Below are 13,402 nucleotides of genomic sequence, written 5' to 3'. Positions count from 1 at the left end.
CAATACTTTCAATGTAAAATAAGAAATGTACTATTAAAATCTCGAACTTTTTTAATTTCACTGTTCTGTTGCAAAACTGCCTGTTGTTTGCTCACAAAACTTCTTCGTCGCAGATGTCCGCTACCGAATGTCTTCATGCCGGATATTTCCATACTTCTTCCAGTCGTCGCGCGGCTCGAGTTTGTTTCCGCCATTGCCAATATTAAAACGTTTCGGGCGGCCCCCTTCCCCCTTTCGTTCAACTTCCGGTGTTATCGTTGCGCTCCCCGCGGGACTCGTAACGGATTTCTTTACGGGACACCTCGAGGGACATCCTCCGCAGATGTCGCGATTCTTATGCGAAAAGCTCAAGTGAATTTCCTACTCCGGAGTCCCACGTACCATCGATTTCCAGTGCCCGATAGTTCGTTTTATGCTAATACTAATATACTTACTAAGAGTCTTACAGAAAATGGGAAGACGTTCGGATGAAGTATTATTGAAGTCATTTTTTGCAGCGTAATATTGTAAGTTAAAAAAAAGTGACTATTCGTTAAATACTCCTGCATCTCGCTTACAACTAACACTAAACTCACCATGCACGGGTCAAATTTTTTTGCTGAACTGTGTTAATACTCTGCCATATTTTTAGAAAGCTGAAATTTACTATAATATAGGTATAACCCTTATCTTGACTAATATAGTTGGACAAAAATTACCTTAAGAACTGAATTCAATATACATCTTTTTTAGAGTTTAATTTTTCAATCAGATTGAGCGTTGAGCTTGTCACTTAATGAAAAACTCGGAGAGTTTCAGGAAACACCACGACCTGACCAAACAGCACCGTTTAAACTCTTCAACCGTTTAAATCGTTTGCTGGCTGAATCGAACGGGTTGAGTTTGCTTGCACTGGCTTTTAATTTGTATCGGCATTGCCACGAATTTACGAATAAACCCGGCGCTAGCAAAAGCCGGCGATGTGGGGTGGTGGCATTTTTACCCCGAGGGTGCTTCGCGAACTGTTTATGGAAAGGCAAAAGTCTCGCGCCGCTGAAAATGAAGTTTGAAGGCCTCCTCTTCAGCTTTCTTTCTTTTTTCCTCCCTCCGCTCCCCGCTGGGTATTCCACCGAGACTGTTTCGGGGATTGTTTGTACGGGACTGGCGGCGATGAAAGTTCCACGCGCACGCGTTAGGAAATAAACGTTCAAACTTCCCTTTCGGATTTTTAATTTTGATTGAACCCTTCCCTTCCCGTTCGTCGGATCAACGACCTGTGTGCCGATTTTTTTCAACTACATTGCAGCTAGTTCTTCCGAAAAAGTCGAATAAAACTTGATAATTAAATCTCTAGTGAATGTTTGTCGAGGTCTGATCAATCGTGCATCTGTACTATTTAACATCTATAAGTACTTATTGTTAAATATTTAATTACGTTGAATATAATTAAATCTTTCCATCTTGCCACGGATCTCAGCCAAAATTAGAAAATCATATTAATTTGTAAAACGATAATCCTTTCACTCCTTACTTTATATAATATTAGATCTATATTTATAAAAATGTACTAATAAATATTATGTGAAAAATTTATTTCACTTCTGTTTACATTTCTTCTCGCTCCAGCTTCCCCTGCATATATGCGTATATCTAACTGAGACCGTCTGTGCTCCTCATCAAAATCTCTCGTTAACGCTTCGCGGCACAAAGCGTTTCGAACTTTGATCCCGGTCGATGCCTCGTGACAGTAAATGCGAAAAGAAACGCGGACAAAATAAGACGAGTGCGTGCGTAAAGCGTGGAACGACGTCGCGAAACGGGAAAGAAAACGTGGCAGAGTGGAAAGGATGAGTATCGTATGAAAACTGCTTTCGTCAATTACGCGGCGCTGCGCGCCGCCGATTCGAACTTAACAACCGTTACCGTCGACGAGAACAGGCGTATCTCCTCTTCGTCGTCGTCGTCGTCGTCGTCACTGTCGTTGAAAAAACAACGGGTGCATGGATTGTACAAAGGCATAAAGCCGGATTGAAGCAGGCGAGCGGAACACAGCTGAATCGCGCGATGCGTGTGCTCCGCTGCCTGAAATACCGGAAAAAGGGGTCGAGCACCTATTTCCGGACGGTATAATGCCTCTTCCGCTCTCTCGAGCGATGATTAAATGTAATGGCCAGACGGTTTTTCACGTTTTATCCAATTAAACAGATTGCACTTTCTTATTGTATATTGTATATAATCGTGAATGCAACAGCAATTTCCATTTTATAATTGCTTTTATATGTATAAGAAGAGGTACTTAATGAGTCTTTCTTTCAGGTTCAGTTTTTGTTTATGGATTTAAAATTAATGCTTTGCAATAATATCGGCTTTTTCTTCATCTGATCTTGACCAGCTATCACCTAACTGAAATGTGAATTCTTATAGGACGAAGTAAAACAAGTTCCTCAATTTCTTTCAAATTTTTCATGCGAGTTTTATATGATAACTATTTGCCTCCAAATTGACACGTGTCATTATTTTTACGTGTAGCCAGAAGAGCTTTAATATTCTCTAGATAGAGTAAATTTCAGTAGATTGTATACAGGAATATACAAAAATAAATTAATGGATAACTGTGGATACTGCAATGAGAAAACTCCTCTAAAGACACGTACACGTTGAATTACGATATGAAATAGTCTCGGAGGTGTCATCCGTTTCTATTTCAGTCACGAAGAACGTTTAAAAACTATCAAACTCTCTTTCCCTCGTTCGAAACACGTTCACCAGCGAGCGAGGTAACTTTGAAATAACTCCGCAGTTAGGCGGCACACGTTACTCCACTTTCTCTCATCCGTTTTCAACTTTATCGCGGATCCGTGTTCTTTTCAACAGGGAGAAACGCGTCTTTCTACCACCACTCGCTATTTTTGAGTTCGCGATCGAACGTCATCGAGGATTCCCTTTCTCCGTCCTCGCGGAGTCCCCGGGGACTATCGCACGGCCAAGTGGATGTTTTTATGCTTTGTTGGCCCGGTACGATCACGTTTAGAATTTCATGACACGTAACGACGATTTATCATCGCATCTCCGTGCGGATCGATCTCCGCACTCGATTTCACGCTCGATTTCCTCCGCGATTCGATCTCAAAACCTTATGCTTCTTCCGAAGTAGTGCCACGACGGCAGAGACTTTTGAAATTCATTCGGGGAGCGGATTTTTATATATATATACAAGCGTATCTTACAAGTTGTTAATCCTTATTTATATAATACTTACTTTATGATCTAGAAGCTATGAATAATTTTATACATGGGATTCGAGGCAAAATTCAGAGGATAAATAAAAATAAAACTGAATGTGACAATAATTTTCATCTAATTTTAATACAAAATCTTAATCGCACATGCACACGTTCGAATTATTATTTTATACAAAATCAAAGAAATTTCTCAAATATACAGTAAAAACAAAAATTCCTTTCTCAGTATACTACTTGAACGTCATGCGTCATCCTGAAATTATAAATATTCATTAATTTATAAGCAAAAGAAAATAACCGTGCAGTTTCTTTCTAAATCTTTTCAAGTTTTTGGTACTGACCCGTGTCCGTGCTACCGGGTAGAAGAATAGCATCGTCGCGAAACCAGGAGGTGACCGTCAGGTGTTCTTTCACGTCCTCCCGTGCTGTGCAAGACAAGACGGCGTTGCATCCTTCCACTACTGAGGATCTGTTCACCCTCACCTCGTACCCAGGCACCGTCAACACTGGAACAAATAACATTTTTATTAACTCTCACCAAGCATTTATTGATAGGTTTTCATTATTCAATTTCTATGCCAGTATTGAAACTTCTATTGTATTTTCTGTAAACTGGAGCTAGTATGAGGAAATGAGTTTCCAAAAATATATGATGATTTATTCTCTTGTATGTATTCAATGAAGCATAGTTTCTTGAAACTTTTGCCGTTTATTAAACCCGGAATCTGACCGTTGAAAACATTTCTTTGTCAGACATACAGTGCTGATCACTTGGATAGCCCGAATAGCCCATGTTACTTTCTTGTAGGAAATTGTATGTAACATGACAGAGTTGTAAATGTATATGATTTAGATATGTAAAATGATGAAATGTAGAATTGTTGTAAATATTTGTACTCTGATCTATCATAAACCATAGCTGTGATTTGAGGCTATTCATGAAGAAGCCAGAAGCCTGACTTAAACTTACATGCATATATCAATTCTATTGAAGTGACGAACATAGTATTGTAAATAAAAGTGTTTGAAAGGAAAATGCTGTTTTCATAGTGTCGACCAGAACTCGATTTTAATCGTACATCATCAGATTTGAAACAGTTGCAAAAGACATTGCTTTCGTCCATGAGTATTTACATAAATCCGCTCGGAGGATTGTGAATTTTTCACGCGATAGCCCGACAGCGTTGTTTACTGACGCGTTCTCGTTCGAGTGCTATAAATCATGCGGACGAACGACGGTGACATCCGCTCGCGATCGTACGCGACGCGGGAAAAATCGACGTAAAACGCTCGTCGTCCTGGGGAAGACGCCATTACGCTCGCCTCGACTTCTCTCGTTTTAAATCGGCGGCGATAATGGATCGAAGTCACTGTCTCTCTCTCTCTCTCTCTCTCGCTCTGGCGCGTTCGAATCTCCAGGAGAATTGGAATCGCGCCACTTTCGACTCGAATCGTTTCCTCCGGGACGAGGTTTCCTTCGAGGAGAGCGTCGGAGTTACAAAATAGCGCATTAGGAAAGATTCGTGGCCTGCTTCTCTGACAATTCCGCCTTACCTCATCCTGTTTGAATTTTTTATCACTTTCAAGATTGATTTAAAACCATTACTGTCACGTTATGTGCAGATATATATGTACTACGGTCTCAATTATTTATCATCACATACTTCTATCTGCGTATTATGTTTTAGAATTTTCACTGGTAGATTATAAATTCCAGATTTCCAATTGCTATGGCTGTCTAAGCTAGTGGGTAAAGAAAGGAACGTTTGTCGCGGTAAATTCACCGCCGGAAATAAGATTAGCGTCGCATCCGGAAACTCATTTTCAGCTCGAACAGCTCCGTCGCTGCTCCATTTATTCCCAGATCTGACAGCCTCGGCTACGATATTGCTTTTAATAGCACTGTCAAGCCGGGGCGTCACACCGTTACGCGTCTCATTTCAGAGATACGATTTAAGTATTAAACGCAACGCGTTTAAATTCGCCCCCGTGAGAATATTTGACTCTCCGTCCAATTTATCTAAACATCTAGTTTTATTTCCAGTTAAATAATTTATTCCATCGCTTTAATTATAATTTTGTTACGACATTTCATAAATTATTTTTAATACTATTCTCGCAAATATTTAGTAATCATGTAATTCTCTCTAGCTACGTGGAAATTTCTATAGTGTTATTCTATTACTGCAGCGACGTGTAAAAAAAGAGTGTCGGCGAACGTAAACGAGGGAAACGAAATTGAGAAGCTGGAAGACGAACATTATCGGGGCTGCGATAACGTTGCTAAATTGAACAGAAAATGAGAGAGAAATCTTCGGTCTTCCGTTTTAAAGCTGGCTCATGATTAAACTCGATTTTTTCGTAGCTATTAAAGATCATTCTTAATCATTGAAATGTGAAAATCAAAATTGAAATATCACATGAAATCTTACTATTAAAGAAAGCGTTTGTTTATGTTAGCAAAAATATCAGAGACGACTGAAATATTTTTATCGAAGTTTGGATTGTAGCTTTCTTGTATGCTGCGAAGAATGCTAGTAATTTATAAAAGATAAAAACCTTCAATGCATTCATCAATGGTTTCATGCATTGAATAGAAACACAGTAAAAAAATTGCAGAGGAAATGTTGCGCATCTGAACGAAAGGGCTGGATCGGGACTATAAATGGAGAAAGCTCGAGTCGAGTGGAGAGATGTGAAAAATTAGGAAGCCACTTGGAGGAGAACGGGGGCCCGTTATCGGGTCTAGCAAATACCTGGATGACGATCAAATTCCTGGTAAAAGGTAGAAGTGGCAGGGAGGGAAACGAAACGAAACGTGCAAACGAGGCCAATATGCGCAGATCTCCAGCGAACCGGGCAACGATATTTCCCGTGGATTCGCAGCGAACCTCTATCCGGGATTAAGTTTCTTTTCGATTCACGTTTTCCCTTCCGATATCGTGACGTCCTCCCCCGATTCCGCTACGCTAGATTGACGTAATCTGCTGAGGACATATGTATCATCTCTCCGCATCGCGCGGAGTGCTGTTTTTTCTACTGATACTCGCTGGTTATTGGTCCAAATTTATAATAACATTTATGGTTATTGAAGTGACGAACATAGTATTGTAAATAAAAGTGTTTGAAAGGAAAATGCTGTTTTCATAGTGTCGACCAGAACTCGATTTTAATCGTACATCATCAGATTTGAAACAGTTGCAAAAGACATTGCTTTCGTCCATGAGTATTTACATAAATCCGCTCGGAGGATTGTGAATTTTTCACGCGATAGCCCGACAGCGTTGTTTACTGACGCGTTCTCGTTCGAGTGCTATAAATCATGCGGACGAACGACGGTGACATCCGCTCGCGATCGTACGCGACGCGGGAAAAATCGACGTAAAACGCTCGTCGTCCTGGGGAAGACGCCATTACGCTCGCCTCGACTTCTCTACGTTTTAAATCGGCGGCGATAATGGATTCTAGTCACTGTCTCTCTCTCTCTCTCTCTCTCTCTCGCTCTGGCGCGTTCGAATCTCCAGGAGAATTGGAATCGCGCCACTTTCGACTCGAATCGTTTCCTCCGGGACGAGGTTTCCTTCGAGGAGAGCGTCGGAGTTACAAAATAGCGCATTAGGAAAGATTCGTGGCCTGCTTCTCTGACAATTCCGCCTTACCTCATCCTGTTTGAATTTTTTATCACTTTCAAGATTGATTTAAAACCATTACTGTCACGTTATGTGCAGATATATATGTACTACGGTCTCAATTATTTATCATCACATACTTCTATCTGCGTATTATGTTTTAGAATTTTCACTGGTAGATTATAAATTCCAGATTTCCAATTGCTATGGCTGTCTAAGCTAGTGGGTAAAGAAAGGAACGTTTGTCGCGGTAAATTCACCGCCGGAAATAAGATTAGCGTCGCATCCGGAAACTCATTTTCAGCTCGAACAGCTCCGTCGCTGCTCCATTTATTCCCAGATCTGACAGCCTCGGCTACGATATTGCTTTTAATAGCACTGTCAAGCCGGGGCGTCACACCGTTACGCGTCTCATTTCAGAGATACGATTTAAGTATTAAACGCAACGCGTTTAAATTCGCCCCCGTGAGAATATTTGACTCTCCGTCCAATTTATCTAAACATCTAGTTTTATTTCCAGTTAAATAATTTATTCCATCGCTTTAATTATAATTTTGTTACGACATTTCATAAATTATTTTTAATACTATTCTCGCAAATATTTAGTAATCATGTAATTCTCTCTAGCTACGTGGAAATTTCTATAGTGTTATTCTATTACTGCAGCGACGTGTAAAAAAAGAGTGTCGGCGAACGTAAACGAGGGAAACGAAATTGAGAAGCTGGAAGACGAACATTATCGGGGCTGCGATAACGTTGCTAAATTGAACAGAAAATGAGAGAGAAATCTTCGGTCTTCCGTTTTAAAGCTGGCTCATGATTAAACTCGATTTTTTCGTAGCTATTAAAGATCATTCTTAATCATTGAAATGTGAAAATCAAAATTGAAATATCACATGAAATCTTACTATTAAAGAAAGCGTTTGTTTATGTTAGCAAAAATATCAGAGACGACTGAAATATTTTTATCGAAGTTTGGATTGTAGCTTTCTTGTATGCTGCGAAGAATGCTAGTAATTTATAAAAGATAAAAACCTTCAATGCATTCATCAATGGTTTCATGCATTGAATAGAAACACAGTAAAAAAATTGCAGAGGAAATGTTGCGCATCTGAACGAAAGGGCTGGATCGGGACTATAAATGGAGAAAGCTCGAGTCGAGTGGAGAGATGTGAAAAATTAGGAAGCCACTTGGAGGAGAACGGGGGCCCGTTATCGGGTCTAGCAAATACCTGGATGACGATCAAATTCCTGGTAAAAGGTAGAAGTGGCAGGGAGGGAAACGAAACGAAACGTGCAAACGAGGCCAATATGCGCAGATCTCCAGCGAACCGGGCAACGATATTTCCCGTGGATTCGCAGCGAACCTCTATCCGGGATTAAGTTTCTTTTCGATTCACGTTTTCCCTTCCGATATCGTGACGTCCTCCCCCGATTCCGCTACGCTAGATTGACGTAATCTGCTGAGGACATATGTATCATCTCTCCGCATCGCGCGGAGTGCTGTTTTTTCTACTGATACTCGCTGGTTATTGGTCCAAATTTATAATAACATTTATGGGACCATCGGAGAAACATACTTTATCCGTTAAAATTAAAATCACGAAAATCGAAGTGAACCGTTCAAAACAATTATACACAATGAATTGACAACATTTGGATGTTGGTTAACAATGTTAATAAACAATTATCGAAGCAATTATTGAACCTACTACTGGCATCAGCCATCGAATAAATTAATAGAATAATTGCCTTTCATTTATTTGTCCAATTCTTTACCATCCTTCATTTGTTTTACAACCCATCTTCCAATTCGTTCCGGAATCAATTAGCTACTCGCCCCGTTTTCCTTTCACTTCGCGCAGTCGGAGGTCATCATCGGAAGTAGCGGCGGGGCACGAACGCGCTTTTCTACCTCGCGAGAATTCCGAGAGCAAGGTGGCGGACGGAGAACAAAAAGGAAAAAAAGGGAGGAAAGCGCGGAGAAAGAGGAACGGCTCCCCTTTTTTTAACAGACAATGCCGCTCTCCTCGGGAATAAGTCCTTTGGCGGACGACGAGGGTCGAGCCGATGTCATTTCAGATAAATTCCTCATCGCTTTTCACCGAGGCCTAAGTCTCTCCTCGCCACTCTCTTCTCCGTATCACTCGCCTTTCACTCACTGTGATATCGTGCATCCAAAGAGGGAATCAGCTTGTTTCCCGTCTTTTTAATCGAGTATTCCATGTGGGATTCACGAGAACTAATGTTATCCTCATTCTTGAATGCCTCTAACTTTATCAGTCATGAAATTATAATAGAGAGAGAGAATCTGGTTTCCAATATTTTCATATGTGTCGTACAGTAAATTTTTAAATAACGTAAAATATTTTGCTGAAGGCCTCATAATAATTATCTATCATTAAAAAATAAATTGAACTCAACGTGTACAAAATGAATCACTAAAAATTTCGGTTATGAATCAGAAAAAGTAGCAATAATTTTTACTGAATGCATTTAAATGAACCCAACTACGACCTTATCGCTTCATTTAGTTCATAAAACGTTCCAATCTGAAACTATGCATTCCGCTTTATGAATTCAGAGGACCTTGGACTCCGTTTCGCAGTGGCGGCATTTCACAGAGATCTACAGTCCAGTTTCACGGGAAACGATAATTAACGCTAGCTTATCTGCTGCGTAACGAAACGCAAACTGCACAACGAATAGCATCACCCTCCGACGACCAATTAACCGTCTCTCATTCACGATATCCGCGTTGGATCTGACCCCGGGTAAGTCGCGAACTGGTCGTCGAGTGTCCGGGCATCGCGCCGAATGCAACGTAAACGTGAAACACGAAAGGGAAACGTTGAAAGGGCGTCGCGCTGAAAGGCATTCGAGTCCGAGAAAAAGAGACACGGAATTGCGAGATGCAGTTCTCCCCTCCTTCTGTCGGTGCGACGAGGGAGAGACAGAGAGGAAGATCGGATGAAGACAAGATGGGGAGATATTACTATCGAGACAAGAAGCGAGAAACGAGCCGACGACGACGACGACGACCGACAGTGTATGCGCGGCTCCGAGGGAAAACGGGCCGAGTTTAACCAAGAATCGTAGCGGGGAAAAGAAAAAAAGAAACGGCAGTGGGGATGAAATCCTGCTGAATGCCGGGTCACTCGTTTAAATAATTAAACGCGTAATTACCGCCGCGCCGGCTGGAACACATTTTAATGAACGGGGCCTCTCCCACCTCTTCAAACTCTCGCTCCGATGTTTTTCTTTCCGCTTGCGAGAAGTCGTGGAACCTGGTGGACATTTTCGTGGGTACATTCCTGTTCACAACTCTTTGATATCGTGGACGTACTGACTTATTATTATTATCAATGAATTTTTATGATTCCATGGACTCCAATAGTCACTAGTAGACTGCGGATATCTAGGCAAAATCATATTTTCTGACACATTTCGAAAAATGTAACCCATTTATACACATTTTTCATTTTTATAACTTCATCATGTGAGATTTAGATTAATTGTTTTGTGCATTTTTGGAGATTATATGAAATAGATGCATTAAAATGCAATGCATACAAATCCACAGTCTGGTTATAGGCAACCATATTGATTATACATTGCTTGGAATAGTCAGTTGAATAATTGAACATTACTCCGAATATTGAGTATAAAATATCCATGGAGATACTTCAGACTCTGCACATTAGAAAGTGATATCTTCAACAGTTTTACCATGTTTTTGATACGAATACAAGTTTATATATACGATTACTAGTCGATTTGCAGTTGAATAGATGGTTATATTTCTTAGCAAATATTCGTTCCCTGTTTCAGTTATCTGGGGATGACTCTGGTGATAAAGCATAATAGATGGTCAATTGCATTGTTCTGAACTCTCACGAGATGCGATATGCTTTACTCAATAAGCTTGAGTCTGGACTAGTGCAGAAAGCAAACTATTACTACTACTACTACTACTACTCCTAATACAAATATAATAATACGAAATTCTATTAAGTAAAAGAATCTGATAAGTCTACTTTATGTTACTTTACTCTTTTAATTGAACGAGTTTTACACAATTATCAATTTCTAACTGGATAACATCTGGTTTGAGATATTTAAAGAAGTTATTACTTATGAACGTGGGTGTACCGCGGTTTTCTGAAACAGGGGTGAGGAGGTGATACCAAGCGAGTTGGAGTGGTTGATAACGAGCAGGTTTCTTTACACGGATCTTCTTTGGGGATTGCTGAAGAAAGATTCGTCGAAACTTGGAGAGATTATCGATAAAGATTGAGAGAGAGAGATATCGGACAGCATCTTGTTAACGAGAAACTCGCAGTAAGTTCGGTGTAACGAGGTTTAATTAACGCCGCGCGTTTCATAGATCCGAGTCCTATGATCGTTCGGTCTCCGCCTCCTCCTTGTCGTCGCCGTCGTCGTCTTCTTCACGGTTTTTCCTCTTTTCTTGGCTGGCCGGTAATTACGTTTCAGAAGAGAGAGGAAAGTCGCGTCGTTTATTAGTCGGGAAACTTGTTACCCCGCCGCACTAGCTCAGTCCGTGGAAAATGCCGAGTTTTGCCAAGCAAAAGGCTGACTTTGCCAGCTAAATTTCCCGGAAATGCTTGGCAAATTGACGGTAATTCGATCGTTATTGTTGTATCTTTGATGCCATTAAAACGACACCCAATTGATCATAAATAGAAAATTTATTGCACTATTTGTCGTCATAAGTACGCAAATAGTTTCAAAACTTTTCTATATACAATATATTTAAAGTTGTATGATCTAAGATCTCTGCCAAAAGTTTAAGAAATGTGATAACCATTCATGTTCAATATTTAAAGCAATAAACTTTTAGGAAAAATGATATTTACAAAGAAGCAACGTTTATAAAATATTGGACAATGTTTTATTAATGTAACATCTAATAACTATTAAAATTCCAATGCTGTGTCATTGTTTTCATTTAAGGAGTTGATAGTCTTAAAATTCTTATCCAACTTGTAGAATGGCAGTATGAAACTTGTGTTATACTAACTAGACTTCGATCGAACTTTATATTCTCCGCAATTCTCCTGTCCTGCGATTCCATATGTAACAACAGGAAGTACCTGGAAGACATAGAAGTCCGAGAACTCTGACCGAATTCCAAGCGAACGTATGTTCGCGAAGAGTCGAATTCTTGCTAGGTAGTTGTTCTTTTTACTGTTCGATTTCAATTGGTGGCAGCGCATCGAGCGAAACTTTCGTTCCGGCAGTTTGGCGAATGACTCGACGAAAAGCGGGAAGAAGAATTTTCTGTTAACCCCGCTGACGGGCCAGCGACTTACGAACTTCCGCCGGACGAAAAACCGACCCAATCGATACACACCGTCTCGAGAACTTCGCCCCCGAATTTACTGTCGCCTGCATTCTTCCTCGCCTCCCCCTATCGAATCGACTTTCCGTGAAAAATGTTTCCGGGTACTCTATCTGTCCCATGTTAGGAAGTTGCATAAGTAGAGTACAAGAATAGAAAACATTCTGTCTCTGACGTCGAGTAGTCTACAAGTAAATCGTACAATTTTAATCACGCAACGTATGTAACAATTAAAGTAACAATTAAACGATGTATAACTTGAATTTGCACTTGACTTCCTCCATATGAATGCCAGATCTGGCAAGACTGGATTACACTTCACGTGTAATCATTAGTCGCACCTGCGCGTCATATGTTTGGGTCCTCCGTCTCTTACCTCACAGCGTAATTAAATTTCGTGTTCATCGTTGATAAAAGTTCTATATCAATTCTTAAACGACACAATCTTCATTGATATCTCCATTCTTTTCAAATATAAGCTTGATTCGTTTCTTTATAATAAATCAAAGAAAGAAAGAAATCTTTCTTTCGATGCGTTAACCATTGAGACTGGCAAGAAACATTTTTATGAAATTGTCAAGGAACAAAATATCTGAGAAAAATGTGATAAAAGAAATAACAGCAGAAATGATCGCGAGGAACGAGAGGAAAACCGGTTTATCCATCGATACGTTTTCACGGCGCGTTGCGTGAGCACAATAAACGTCAATTACAGGGGGAGCGTCGCCGGGGAGAAACGTGACTGGCCGCAGGAAACGTCGGAAAGTTGCTGGGGATCCCATTATGCCGCGTTTTCACCGAGACGTCTCCGAGTAAATACCGAAGGGAAAACGCCACTGAAAGCCGTTAAATTGTATCGAGGGAAGTTCGATTCGTACAAGGTAGAAAGAGGCTGGCACGGGAGGATAAGAATCAAGAAGAGAGCGAGAGAGAGTGGGTGGCTGTCTGGGAGTCAAGGAGGATGGAGGACAAAAGTTGGTCCGGTACACGAACTTTACGTGAGCCACCATTTAAATGGCTGATTTTACGCTACTGGCGCGTAACAGGCTCTACGTGCTACTCTCTGCTCTCGCGCGGATAGCACCTGTACGCTCGGAATCGAAATTAGAAGGGAATTCCGAATCCCTTTCCATTTAACTTGCCCTTCGATCCGGTGGCCTCGATGCTTTTTTAATGCGCCTCCCTCGATG

General features: G+C 40.7%; 1 protein-coding gene across 1 annotated transcript in view; it reads right to left on the bottom strand.

The window, feature by feature from the left end:
• Positions 1–13,402, bottom strand: part of Dscam3 (Down syndrome cell adhesion molecule 3) — a 44,553-nt gene that overhangs the window by 20,343 nt on the left and 10,808 nt on the right. The window contains exon 3 of the mRNA XM_018028439.2: positions 3,563–3,727. The gene's annotated coding sequence lies outside the window, so the exon portion shown is untranslated. The remainder of the gene's footprint in view (positions 1–3,562; positions 3,728–13,402) is intronic.

The sequence above is a fragment of the Ceratina calcarata genome, unplaced genomic scaffold, assembly GCF_001652005.2.
Source record: "Ceratina calcarata isolate Rehan_Ccalc_2016 unplaced genomic scaffold, ASM165200v1 scaffold45.2, whole genome shotgun sequence".
NCBI classification, from domain to species: Eukaryota; Metazoa; Arthropoda; class Insecta; order Hymenoptera; family Apidae; genus Ceratina; species Ceratina calcarata.
The sequence above is the reverse complement of the archived record's forward strand: the minus strand, read 5'-3'. Positions and strand labels throughout refer to the sequence as shown.